Source organism: Rattus norvegicus, chromosome 2 (assembly GCF_036323735.1).
Source record: "Rattus norvegicus strain BN/NHsdMcwi chromosome 2, GRCr8, whole genome shotgun sequence".
NCBI classification, from domain to species: domain Eukaryota; kingdom Metazoa; phylum Chordata; class Mammalia; order Rodentia; family Muridae; genus Rattus; species Rattus norvegicus.
In genome coordinates, this window is record NC_086020.1 from 9,701,401 (window position 1) to 9,715,870 (window position 14,470).

At 37.1% G+C, this 14,470-nt stretch overlaps 1 protein-coding gene across 18 annotated transcripts in view; it reads left to right on the forward strand.

Moving 5' to 3' along the window:
- Arb2a (ARB2 cotranscriptional regulator A) overlaps positions 1 to 14,470 on the forward strand; it is a 464,298-nt gene that overhangs the window by 411,707 nt on the left and 38,121 nt on the right. The gene's annotated exons all lie outside the window — the stretch shown is intronic.

The window sequence follows — 14,470 nt, forward strand, 5'->3', positions numbered from 1 at the left end:
TTTTGAGTTTCTCAAATACGTTTGGTAACAATCATACAATATTTTATATCTAGCAAAACCTGTGTCTGTGTGCATGGTGCATACATGGTGCCAAAATCAAACACTCTACCTCTGACCTATATTTAGGCAGAAAATAAAATGATTTCCAGGCCAATCTGTTGACAATTGACATTTCTCTAGCTTTGCTTGGGATACTTAAAGGTAGTTGTGTGCATATCATGCGTGTTCTTCTGTGATTGGGTTACCTCAAGATATTTTCTAGTTCCATCCATTTGCCTATGAATTTCATAAAGTCATTGGGTGTTGAATTTTGTCAAATGCTTCCTCAGCATCTAATGAAATGATCGTGCATTTTGGTTGGTTTTTTTTTTTAGTTTGTTTATGTGGTAGATTACATTGACGGATTTCCATATATTGAGCCATTTTTGCATCCCTGGTATCCTTTTGGTGTGTTCTTGCATTTGGTTTTCGAGAATTTTACTGAGTGTTTTTATATCAGTATTGATAAAATAGATTGGTCTGAAGCTCTCTTTTTTGAAGGGTCTTTCTGTGGTTTTGGTATCAGGGTAATTGTGCCTTCATAGAATGAATTGGGTAGTATCCTTTTGGTTTGTATTTTGTGGAATAGTTTGAAGAGTATTGGTATTAAGTCTTCTTTGAAGGTCTGATAGAATTCTGCATTAAAACCATCTGGTATGAGCTTTTTTTGATTGGGAGACTTTTAATGAGGGTTCCTATTTCTTTAGGTGTTGTGGGACTGTTTAAATGGCTTATCTGATTCTGATTTAACTTTGTTACCTGGTATCTGTCTAGAAAATAGTCCATTTCATCCAGATTTTCCAATTTTGTTGAGTATAGGCTTCTGTAATAGTACCTGGTAATTTTTTTAATTTCTTCAGTTCCTGTTGTTTTACTTCCCTTTTCATTTCTGATTATGTTAATTTAGATACTGTCTATGTGCTCTCTGGTTAGTCTGGCTAAGGGTTTATCTATCTTGTTGGTTTTCTCAATCAGCTCCTGGTTCTGTGGATTCTTTGTATAATTCTTTTTGTTTCTACTTGATTTCAGCACTGAGTTTGATTGTTTCCTGCTATCTATTCCTCTTGAGTGTATTTGCATCATTTTGTTCTACAGTTTTCAGGTGTGCTGTCCAGTTACTAGTGTATGCTCTCTACAGTTTCTTTTTGGAGGCACTCAGAGCTATGAGTTTTCCTCTTAACACTGCTTTTATTGTGTCCCTTAAGTTTGGATATGTTGCACCTTCATTTTCATTAAATTCTAAAAAGTCTGTAATTTCTTTATATTTTCTTTGACCACATTATCATGGAGTAAAGCATTGTTCAGTTTCCATGTATGTGTGGACTTTCTTTTATTTTTGTTGTTATTGAAGACAAGCCTTAACTACATGGTGATCTGGTAGGATGCATGGGATTGTTTCAATTTCTTGTATCTGTTGAGGCCTGTTTTATGACCAATTATATGGGCAATTTTAGGAAAAATACCTTATGGTGCTGAGATTAAGGTACATTCTTTCGTTTTAGGATGAAATGTTCTATAGATATCTGTTCAATGCCTTTGGTTCGTAACTTCTGTCAGTTTCTCTATGTCTCTGTCTACTTTCTGTTTCCATGATCTGTCCATTGATTAGAGTGGGATGTTGAAGTCTCCCACTATTATTGTGTGAAGTGCAATGTGTGCTTTGAGCTTTAGTAAAGTTTCTTTTATAGATGTGGCTGCTCTTGCATTTGGAGCATAGATTTTTCAGAATTGACAGTTCATCTTGGTAGATTTTTCCTTTGATGAGTTTTGAAGTGTCCTTCCTTATCTTTTTTGATGACTTTTTTTTGAAAGTCAATTTTATTCAATATTGGAATGGCTACTCCAGCTTGTTTCTTTGGACCCTTTGCTTGGAAATTTTTTTTCTGCCTTTTACACTGAGGTCCTGTCTGTCTTTGTCACTGAGGTTTGTTTTCTGCATGTAGCAAAATGCTGTGTCCTGTTTACATATCCAGTCTGTTAGTCTGTCTCTTATTGGGGAATTGAGTCCATTGATGTTAAGAGATATTAAGGAATAGTGATTGTTGTTTCCTGTTATTTTTGTTGTTAGAGGTGGAAATATGTTTGTGTGACTCTCTTCTTTTGGGCTTGTTGAAAGATTACTTTCTTGCATTTTCTAGAGTATAGTTTCCCTCTTGGTGTTGGAGTTTTCTATCTATTATCTTTATAGACCTGGATTTGTGTAAAGATCTTGTGTAAATTTAGTTTTGTCATGAATATCTTGGTTTCGCCATCTATGTTAATTGAGAATTTTGCTGGATATAGTAGCCGAGGCTGGCATTTAAAGTCTCCTAGGGTCTGTATGACATTGGCCCAGGATCTTCTGGCTTTTAGAGTCTCCGTTGAGAAGTTTGCTGTAATTCTGATAGGTCTGCCTTTATATGCTACCTAACCTTTTCCCCTTATTTCTCATAATATTCTTTCTTTGTTATGGCCTTTTGATGTTTTGACTATTATGTGACGGGAGGAATTTCTTTTCTGTTCCAATCTATTTGGAGTTCTGTGGGCTTCTTGTATGTTCATGAGCATCTCTTTCTTTAGGTTAAGGAAATTTTCTTCTTTAATTTTGTTGAAGATATTTACTGGGCCTCTGATGTGTGAATCTTTACTCTCTTCTATGCTTATTATCCTTAGCTTTGTGTCCTGAATTTTCTGGATGATTTGGGCTAGGAGCTTTTTCCATTTTGCATGTTCTTTGACTATTGTGTCAATGTTTTCTATGGTATCCTCTGCCCCTGAGATTCTCTCTTCTATCTCTTGTATTCTGTTGGTGATGCTTGTGTCTATGACTCCTGATCTCTTTCCTAGGTTTTCTATCTCCAGATTGTCTCCCTTTGTGATTTCTTTATTGTTTCTATTTTTATTTTTAGATCCTGGATGATTTTGTTCAATTCCTTCACCCATTTGGTTGTGTTTTCTTATAATTCTTTAAGGGATTTTTGTGTTTCCTCTTTAAGGGCTTCTACTTCTTTACCTGTGTTATCTGAACTTCTTTAAGGGAGTTATTTATGTCCTTCTTAAAGTCCTTACCATCATTGTGAGATGTGATTTTAAATCCAAATCTTGCTTTTTCCAGTGTGTTGGGATATCCAGTATTTGATGTGGTGGTACAACCGGGTTCTATTTGATGCCAAATAGTCCTGATTTCTGTTGCTTAGGTTCTTGTGCTTGCCTCTCACCATCTAGTTATCTCTTGTGTTAGTTGGTCTTGCTGTCTTTGACTGGAGCCTGTCCCATCTGTGAGCCTGTGATCTTAGGTGTGTCAATCCTCCTGGGAGACCTGCTCTCTATAGGCAGGATTTGGTTCCAGAGAGCTGTGCCACAGGGTTAACACAGAGGTGCAGATGGAGACCGGAAGGATCCTGTCCCACTCCACTGAAGGATTTCTCCATTGTTCCTGAGCTCAGTGGTCTCCCGATACGTCCCTCTTTGGCCAGTTATTGAAGCAAAAGTGTTCATCTTACCTGTGAATTTAGGAGGCTAGTACCCCTGGGAGACTAGCTCTCTCCAGGCAGTGTTTACATACAGCTGTGCCACCGGGTTAGCTCCAGGGGGGCAGATGAAGACAGAAGGCTTAATTTTGTTTTAGATGATAATTTTAAGCATAAATGACCCAAACTTCTCTGCTAAGGCACTACCAAAAATCAGCAATCAAATTTAAAAAAAAAAAGAAAAAGAAAAGCAAGTATTATCCAAGGAACTATGTGGCTGAATAATAAAACCAATTGGAGTTAAAACAATTCAGTTAAAGGGACTTTGAATTATGTTTTTTAACAATTACTAGTTATCCAAAACAATTCCAAAATATACACTGATGGCAGTCAAAGGTATTTATGTATTCAAGTGACAGTTGACCCATTCCTTTATTTAACATGCTTTATTGAGCTTGTGCTGTGGATCTGAAATAAGATATAAGTGGTTAGCAAGAAAGACGCCAAGGAAGATGGTGATGTTGAAATCACAGGTCATGTGCACTGAATGCTTCCAGAATGAAAGGTTATGGGTGTGGACTCCCTCACAGTAACTGTCTGAGGCACAGCTCCCTGCTGTGCCCTGTTAAGGTGAGGACACAGAGAATTGACAAATTAGCAGATAATGCAGCCAGAATATCAGCACTGCACATCTGATTCTGACACCAGCTTGCCAACTAGAACACTGTCACAGATCCTCATTTTCCCCAGGGAGCATGCGCTGTAGTAATTCAGTTACTTTATAAGTGCTTGCTGTCTACTCTGTGTCAGGCACAGTCCTAACCTGAGCTGTAGGGATGGAGATTGACATTCCTCTCCGCCATGGCTCATGATTTCCAGGGCCTCTACTCAGGATATTTTGAAGAGAGCAAGTATAAACATTGTACATGTAAAGCAGTGAGAATCACAAGAACTGTTAACTTGTTGACCAGAATACATGTGTCAATAAATGTTGCACAGTCAAAAAGGGCAGTGTTACTTGTATACCTGAAGGGGAATTCTTTTTAGTCTGTGGTTCCAAATCTATATCACAGTTTTTAAAACTTTTCAGCCTAATCAAAAATATTTTAAGAGATGTTTGGCTGATTTCAGTTGCTGAAAGGAACATTTTAATAAAATTAGAACAAAATAGAAAGCCATTAAACCCTTGAATTATTTGAAATTAGATTCTATCCAACTTTCAAAATTAATATTGCAATGAAAAATATTGTCACAAAGCACATGTTTCTCTTAGTGGATAAATCAAGTAGATTACGAAACATATTTTAACTGCTGTACTGTAGCCTAGGAGTCAGGAGCAAATTATTAAGTTCTCTGCTGTTTTGTCAAATTAAAATATTAATTAAAATGTGACCATTTAAAATCTTGTCACATAATCCATCTCATTGTTAAAAATCTTTTTGTCAGCTTAGAAATCCTAATTTGAACTGCAACCATTTGTGTATAATGGGCTGAAACCTCAGTTTAATAGAATCTAGATATTTTACCAGTATTTCAGTTAAATTAACATTAAATGTATTTGGACTGACCCTGGGCTCCAACCGCATAGGTAGCAATGAATAGTCTAGTAAGAGCACCAGTGGAAGGGGAAGCCCTTGGTCCTGCCAAGGCTGAACCCCCAGTGAATGTGATTGTTGTGGGGAGGGTGGTAATGGGGGGAGGCTGGGGAGGGGAACACCCATATAGAGGTGGAGGGGGAGGGGTTAGGGGGATGTTTGCCCGGAAACCGGGAAGGGGAATAACAATCAAAATGTAAATAAGAAATACTCGTTAATAAAAATTCAAAAACAATATATTAACAATTAAGTTAAAAGCCCATACTTGAACAGTCACCATTTCACATTTAGAAAAAAATTATTAATATTTCTGTAACACACTTTTTTAGCTCATTTCTATTTCTTTTTCCAATTTTTCCAGTGTTGTAAGTCATCTTACCCTGCCCCCCATTTGAATGAGATGTCAGGCCTTTTCCTGGCCTCAATGAGTTTATGCAATGCCACAGCTGCTGTACTGTCAAAAGGACCAATGCACAACTTAATAGGAAAATACCAATTCTTAAAAGTCCCTCCATAAGACCTTTATAAAGTATGTTTTGGTTGTTAGATGTCACATAAGTACTGGTGAAGTCTGTCATTTTGGCTAGTATTAATCTAAGGAAATTATAAGGAGAAAATGGTAGAGAAGTTTGTCAGCAGCATCAGGAGTATCTAGTAAACTTAAATTTTAGTTTACAGGCCACAGAGTGGATAGAGGTTTTGGCAGTAGGAATATATATATGTATGTATATATATATATATGTATATATATAACATAATCCATCTATATATATGGATTATCTCTGCAGTATAGGCTGAGTAGTTAAAGACCAGAGACTAGGTAGCATTTCCAGAAGGATCTTCCTAAAATAGTCACCTGACAATTTGAAAAGAGACAAAATCTCTTCATTGGAGGATATATTTCTTGATAAAAGAAAAAGTGAAATATTATATTAAATTTCCTTTTGTGATTATAATATGCATTTAACAACATAAAAGCATATACTATAATTTCACAAAACTATTTACGTATGAAAGTCTGTTCACTGCAAAACTATTGAGTGCTCCAAGAGTACGAGTAGAAGCTTGTTCTTACCAGGGACCAAGTAGTGATAGGAGTAAAGGGGAAGGGGAAGACATCACTCAGCTCCCTTACCTTTTATCCAGTAGCCCAGTCATCGTCAGTTTTATTCTCTGCATAGATGGTGTGCCTGAATGTATGTGGTACACAGCATGTGTGGAATTCCTTTGAAGGCCAGGAGACTGGAGTTAACAAATGGTTGTGAATTATCCATGGGTGTTGAGGTTTGAACCCTGGTCCTCTAGGAAATCAACCTGTGTTCTTAACCACTGAGCTATCGCTCCAGATCTATGTTCACTTTATTTTTGACAGTTTTCTAGTCAAATTACATGGTGCCTTCAATATTTTGTTTTCTAATTTTCCTTCCCTCGCTAGATCATAAATACACAAAAAAAATAATAGTAAACTATTTACTTCATCTATATCTGATTGATACTAGTTTATGGAAGAATGTTTATTAAATCGGACATACTGAGAAAACTAGAAGGCCATGCCCATGGTTACAGCAAAGCAGCCATAGCATACACTGAAGGGGAATAAAGTACACTGGAGTGTATGGAACTGTGGAAATACTGAAGACTTTAAAGACAAAACACTTAAACATAACTGTAACTAGTTCTATGGTATTGAAACAGCTCTCAGACTCTGGTAGGCTAATTCTGCTTCCAAGTTCCAGCTCCAAATATTGAAGCTCCCCACTTTTTGCAACATTTTTACTTAATCAGAAATTGACTAGATGTTATTTCTTGTACATTGGAAATATTCTAATGAAGGACCACATTTAAACACAAGAGTTTTAAGTATTTCTTATTGTTTGTACTTATGTAATATTCCTGAACTTCAGAACTTCTTTTGTGTGTGTGTGTGTGTGTGTGTGTGTGTGTGTGTGTGCTGTCTGTCTCTGTCTCTGTCTGTCTCTGTCTCTCTCTCTCTCTCTCTCTCTCTCTCTCTCTCTCTCTCTCTCTCTCTCTCTCTCTCTCTCTCCCCAGCTTATCAACCATGTTGAAATCTTTGACAACACAGCAGCCTGTGTGCTTATGTAATATTAGGACTGTAAATTTTAAATCGTCAGATATGAAGACTCCAGTTGTCAGAAGATCATAAAAGGCTTTACTGTTAAGGCCTGTTAAAAATCACCTTCTGTGAGATCTCAGCTTTGGGATTTTTCTGACATTTCAAGGCTTAAATTTGAAAGTGTAGAATCTCTATAAATACAGCATTACCACAAGCCCAAAAAAGTCAAGAAATGCAAAAGGTTAGATTTTTACTAACTCCTCTCCCACATTATGCTCTAAATTGAGTTATGCATGTTAGAGTTAAATATGTAATCAGGGATACTTGATGTGAAATATAGTTAAATTATGACATATTAAGTTTCTCTCTGAATTTTGGAGAATAAAACTATGTATGTAAATCATTCAATAGCACATTTTTTGCATGTGCCCTTAAGGCTTTTTTATGTTTTCCTCACATGGTCCCTCATTTACAACTTTATCTTGCTGTGGACGAACCATATGGGAAATCCACTATTTTAAACTTTAGCTATTTTTGTGGTGTTACTGCATACGAAAACGCCTTGAGAGTAGAAAATCATACATTTCTTAGCCATATTATATAAATAAAAATTATTTTTTTCTGATAGCCATTTATTGATTCAGTTCATGGTAAATAAGTTTAATCCCTAAATATCTCTAGAAAGCTTTGACTTCGGTGCCCAAGTAAAATGGAAGATGGTAAAGAAGAAGCACCATAAGACCTGGCCATTCTGGATGTGTTGAAGACTTAAAGTATGTGTAATTTACATGAGACATATAAATGAAAGGATAGACTTCACTGGGATTTTTTTTTCTTGCTTTAAAAATAGGGTATTTCTTTCCTGCAGCAGCAACTCACATCTCATACATATGTGCATATTTAGTTTTCTATGTAGCTTTCAGTCCCAAGAACACTAATTATAATTTTAAATTATCAATAAGATATAGACTTGTACAGTAGATGTTGAATTTCTTAACTCTTGTAAGATTCCCTGTCTAAAGAAAGCATCTATTTTATGTCTTTATTTTCATTTTTTAAAATTCTTATGAACTTTATAATCACTCATATTTCACCCTTTTTAAAGTTGAAAATGCACCTTGAATTTGTGTGCTAAAATGTATATTACTAAAAAAAATTGCTGAAAACTTTTTAAACATATCAGAACAGATGGGAAGTTAGCACAGGGGCTTCGGTTTAGACGGGACCACCTGAAAACATGTTTCCTTGCAGGGTGTTTTGGTCATACTTACTATCAAACTTCAAGCAGTTTGCTAGTTTGCCCAGAACTAGTGTTCCAAACAACAACAAAAGCCTAGAGCTTTTTGGAGTTCACTGTTTGTTTGTGCATTTGTCATGGTGATCCTTGAAATGCTTCTGCCTGTTGTGGCTTCTGTTCTTACTACAACAACAACAAATTACCCAACAGTAGTTCTTATCATGCTGATCTTTTCAACATTTCTACCCTAATTTTTATCTGTTTCTTTGATAAGGAAAGGCTGAATTCTATAGTTTTGTCATCTTGGGAATTTGACCCTTATAAAGATGTTAACATTTTTCTGTACAAGAACAAATATCATCTGGTGTTTGGTGCCACATTAAAGCCATCCTCTATCAACGAGTTGCTCAGAAAATATGCCAGGGTGACTTCTGAGACTGCTTCTCTGGCCCCAGATGTGCTGCTTCGTTCAGACATATCTGGGTCCTCTAAGCATTTGCAGCGTGAACCAATATAGTTTGCACTCCTCCCCTACTGTGGCTCCATTAATACTGCCTGATACCTAGAGATATAGGCCTTCCTTCCTACAGGAGTGGGGCAAGCAAGAGCCAAAGACTCAGAGCCCCAGCTCAGGGACCAGGACCCAATTTGGTCTCTGGCTAAATTCCATTTTGGACAGCTCTTTGTTTTCCTTTTATGTGTAAGGTTTATTGCTTATCTCTGAACAGAAGGCTCGATTGGTGGGAGCTTGAGCAGGGTTAGCCATTTACCCTTTACTAAATTAAAAATAAAACTGAATGTGGTTAACTGTTTGTTTTCCAGAAAGATAGTTTTTTTTTTTTACCTCACTAGTTTTGTGCCTTATCTTATGGCCTTACTATAGCCCCCTGGCCACAAAGTTGGATTGCTTTGGAATTGTATCTTAGTTGGGGACTCAGTCCTGCTCATGGCCGCAGAACATGGCACTTTGCCCATCCACATCTGTGAGTGAAAATGATCAAATTATGCCTTCTCAGCATTTCTTACATCAGCTGCCTACAATGCTCAGAGAGGCTTAAAATCAGCCCTTAATAGGAAACAAAATAGGAGCTGTAAGGGGGTTCCCATATGTCTATTGATAAATGAGTCAAAAATATCTAAATACTAAATGCCTCTATCTGCAAATAGTTTTCAAGTAAACTTTTGTGCATCGATGAGTTTTTCAACTTTAATATTTTTTCAGCTATCAGGTTTAGCTTTCAACTCTTAGGAATTTCCCTAATATATATCTTCATAATGATAGATAAATTTCATTGTTCCTATTAATAGCCAATGATTTCAGATCATCATAATTAGTAAAGCACACTTCTCACCATCCCTGCTAGGTATCCATGAGATTTGGGGCTTACTGCACCTGCTGGCATTACAAAAGGAGAACACGGTGTCCAGCAACACTAGGACATGGTGTGGAAAACTGAGAACTCTTACTCTGTTTATTTCTTTCATCCAACAAATATGGCGATCGAGCCACTATAATGTGTGAGAGCTCAGTGAGACACTGATAACAAGGGTGAGATTGCTAAACCACCTGTTCTAGGAGCTAAAAGTAAAGCCTTGAAAACTAATGCTCATCTCTAGTAACTTTGCTGAGAAATCTGTTTTAAAAAATCATGTGAAATTAACCACAAATGTGAACTGGGAACTAGAGTCAGAAAAGGTCTTACCTTTTTTTTCCTTCTTTCTTTTATTGGGTTTTTTTTAAATTTACATTTCAAATGTTATTCCCTTTCCCAGTTTCCCAGGCATAAGCCCCCTATCCCATCCCCCTCCCCTTCTTCTATAAGGGTGTTCCCCTACCCACTCGTCCCCTTCCCTCCCTCCCAACCGTCCCCTACAGTGGGGGATCCAGCAGCACGTTCTAGTCTCCTTCTCAGTCTGTTCTCCTTCTCGGTCTGTTCTCCTCCTTTGTTGTTCCTTCTCCTTTCTGGGGAATCCTTCCTGTGGTCTGCTCACTCACCTAAGTGGGCAAAACATGCAATCCATAGCTCCTTGTTCAAAAATGAAGGCATCATGACCCTAGATTAAGATTTTCTGCAACCCAGACCAAGCACTGTTAAAACAGATTTTGTCATTCAGTGGGCCCAACAAGAAAGCTTGGGAAAATGAAGCATAAACAATGTGGTGCCAGTTTGATTTAAAATCCCTAATACATGTTTGTAAACAAAGCTTATAAAACTTAGTAGTCTACTAATTAAATAACAAAGATTTTATGAATACATGAAAAAATGCCTGCAGGGAACAGGTGCTGCAGTGACGTCACTGTGAGTCAGATAGCTTTTTCCCCCTTGAGTTTGTATTTGGTCATAATAGAAAGAAATTGATTCCAAATGTGTTTTTTTGACCCCCCCCTTTCTCCATTCATGTTAGTGCCTAACCTTAAATGATGTTTCTACAATCTTGGTTGTATTTACAGTAATTATATGCATAATGTAGCATATTATTGTCCAGACTTCCTGTTTAATCAGTACTGCGCTTCTTACAAGTGCAGCTGAAAAGGGCAAACAAAATTAAAGCTTTATACACCAAAACAAGTTTGATTTGCTAAGCTCCCAGCATTCCAAAGTACACAAATTTGTTCCACTAAGTTTTCCGATGGCTTGCAGATGGGCAATGATTAATCAGAGAGCTAACTGTGAAGTAGTTTGCAATTAAACTGGAAAGCTCTGAAGCATGCTAATTGAATCAGAAAATTAGAGACACTGAACAGTAATTGGCTATTTCTCATGCAGCAGGTGCCAGGCCACTCATCTGTGGAACAAGGTATTTAAAGCACATTAGCACTAGTAAAAATACTTCTTGATATGGAACAGTTAGATTTTCTGCTCATTTTCACCATGGATATCAAAACATACAGCTGTGCTCTCTGGTTCTTGCAATTCCTGTTGAAGAGTCTGAGTTAGGTAAACATATGGAGGAGAAGCGGTGAGCAACCTTCAAGCACACAGGAAATATTTTAGAAGCAAAACTGAAAATAAGGGGCTGGAATTTGGTTTTTCAACTTTTGCTTTCTGAAAGTGCATTTTTAGAAGTTGAGTTTTCTGCTTAGTGTAGTTTAAAGAAGCATCCACATAAATCTAGTACTGCTGTGAGCTTCGTAGATACATAAAGCCAATTCATATCACGTCTCAGCATGAGTTTATATCTTCTAATTAGTACCAGCATTTTATAGAGTGAGCGCATGCTATGAAAGTTTGTTTGCCATGCCAACAGGGACCGGGATATGTAGTGTCCCTTCAGTGGGACAATCCTGCCGCGGAATCATGAACAACCGTAACCTAACCAGTGGGTAATCAAGCAAGAATGGGATTTAATAAGTTCAATTGTTGAGGTTTAAAAAAAATCATTTGTGTCTTATCAAGTGTGGGGTATATGACTTCTGCCTCTGAATGCTTTCCTTGGGACTCAGTATTGTTATTAGAAAGTGAAAAGTACAAATGAACATAAAAGCATGCTACATTATACTGTGTTTGGAAGCAGAATATTGTAATATCCACATGCTAATCATATTACTTAGCAGATGACTGTAGAAAATAGTAAGTTTGAACCAAGAGACATAAATTATGAATTATAAATTGTAAACAGCGCATAAGGGATATGTTATAACAGTGCTCATTTAAATTAAGGCAGGGAGTTTCTCTGCACAAATAATGTTCCTTCATTAAGTTTTCAAGTTTCCTTTATAATGTTTTATTAAGAACATTTTGCAGCAGAAAGCTAAAAGTGGTTTTAAGTTGAGAGGCAGGTTTTTTTCCTTAGGACAACACATTACAAACATAATATTGCAGGTCTCCAAGCTATGCCTTTCGTTAAGCTAAAGCAAAAGCAGCTCGTTGGTACACCTCCTTCCCCACCCCCGACACACCATGTGCATTCTGCATTCCTTAGTTTTAAAGGAGTTCTGAAGCATTTCCGTGATCAATGTCTTATGCTTGAGGGATAAAGTTGGCTCTTCCATGGACAAGTGAGACCATATTGATCATTCTATTCTATTTGCTATTTCTAAATTCAATATACCTCTCAAGTCGATAAGCAAGATCGAGACCATATTCTTTTTTGTGTGTGCCTGGTTGTAGCTTGTTCTCCAGATCCAAGATACATTTTTGATTAATCGCAAATGCTTGGAGGTCATGGAGAGCAAATGTGTTTGTGGAGTGTCAGCTGATGCTGTCAGATAAATGTCTTAAGCTTAGCCAGGGTTCATGCCCCAGCTTTAGGCTGTACCAAGTGTCTCTCCTTGTTGAGGGAGATAACAGCTACACTGGAAGCAACTTAACTGTTGGTTAGCTTCAAGGGTTGACCTTGCCATATAGGGCTACAATCAAGTCAAAGAGTGTGGATGTTTTAACTGAAACTTTATAAAGTTAGACTTCATTTGAGTCAGATGGTCTTGGTATCCACTGACATTCTAGGCTTGGACTACTCTGATTATAATGGTGTCTCTTGTTTCCAATTAGACTCCTTAAGATAAATAATTTCTCCAATATTGTTCTTGGTGTATTCTGAGAGCATTTTGGCACCATCAGTTTGTTTTAAAAAAATCCAAAAACATGAAAAGTTTTTGGTTTTTGTTTTTACAATAAAAGGAACACACATTTCCTTGGGATTATGTGACAGAAATTATTCTTGCTTTGCAGTGTTTTTAGTTCCACTAAATAAAAATAAGGTCTTGGGCAAAGAGAGGTCACTTGTGTTAACGACCCCTGTCCATGTACACTCTTATCTTCAGAGGACTCAGTTAATCACATTCACCCCACTTACATCATTTGTCTTCTTTTACTAGACAAAGTCTATAAATAGGAAATAATGACAAACCTAAAAACTAACACCTGGAGGATGCTCCAGGCTGAGGTTTTGTAGGTTCTTCAGAAGGAAATTGCATTGGTCACATGTGCATGCATAAAGGGACCCATGATAGACCATTGGTGGATTTGAAAGTCCTTGTCTCTGGCTTATTCCAGCTGCTTCTTTTCCACATGGAAGCTGGTCTACTTTTCTTTTCTCTCAAGAAGTTCACTCTGCCATGGGTAGATCATCAGTGCTAATGAGACACAATAATACTGTTTAAAAAAAGAAACAGAAATAACACATCTGTCATGAACTCCCACCAGATCTCTTGGAAATGAGACATTTTAAATATTTTATGCTGAACACAAAATATCTTGAGGAAATAGTTTTATATTCTGTATCCCAAAACAAAACCATCAGTGTCAGTGAGGAGCACTGCTAAAACATTTCACTTTAAATTACTTCATTTAAAATTGCCTCACACTTAAAATGCATATTCTATTGGAGATATATATTTTCCCCATTATAAACTAGGAAGACATTAAGAAGCTATAAGAAAATAGATATTCTACTATGTGCGAAGGCTTTTATGATACTCTACCACAATAGTATTTACTTCATTGGCTAAAGACAACCCATGTCTTGAGTGTGTTAGTATTAATGAACAAAATGGTTTGACTTGTTTGATTTAAGAAATTAAACACTGCTGGTGATAAAGGAGAATGCTCTCCTTACCACATCTGAGGGGAAAAGACTCGGAGGTGAGGTCAGCAGAAGTTGATCGACCTCAACCTGCTGCTCCTCTATCTAGACCTCCTCTACCTCAGCCTGCTTCTGGGTGGCGACCTCCTTTACACCCTCTGGTCCTTCCCAGTCATATAAGAAACCGTGCTCTCCCGACATCGCCTCTTCATGTTAGCTTCTGCTTTTAATCTTTTCCAGGGTATTTGGGGGCAAATGGAGGAAACTCCTTTTCTCTAGGTAAAGTGTTCGTGCACATGTCCCTCAGTGACCAGCTAACACTCTAAAGATTTAGAAAAAAAAAAAAGAAAAGAATAAGTCTATACATACTGTGGTTTCTTTCCTAAGTTTTGAACATTTTTCATAGTATAAGAGGGTGGGTTTTTTTTTTTCAGTTTGGGATGTCACCTTTTAAACCCTGGAAACAAGTAATAAATGTCCAAACTGTTTTCTATAAGTCAAGTTCTCCAGCATTTTTAAATGATAAAGTCTGGCCATGTTCCCAGCATCT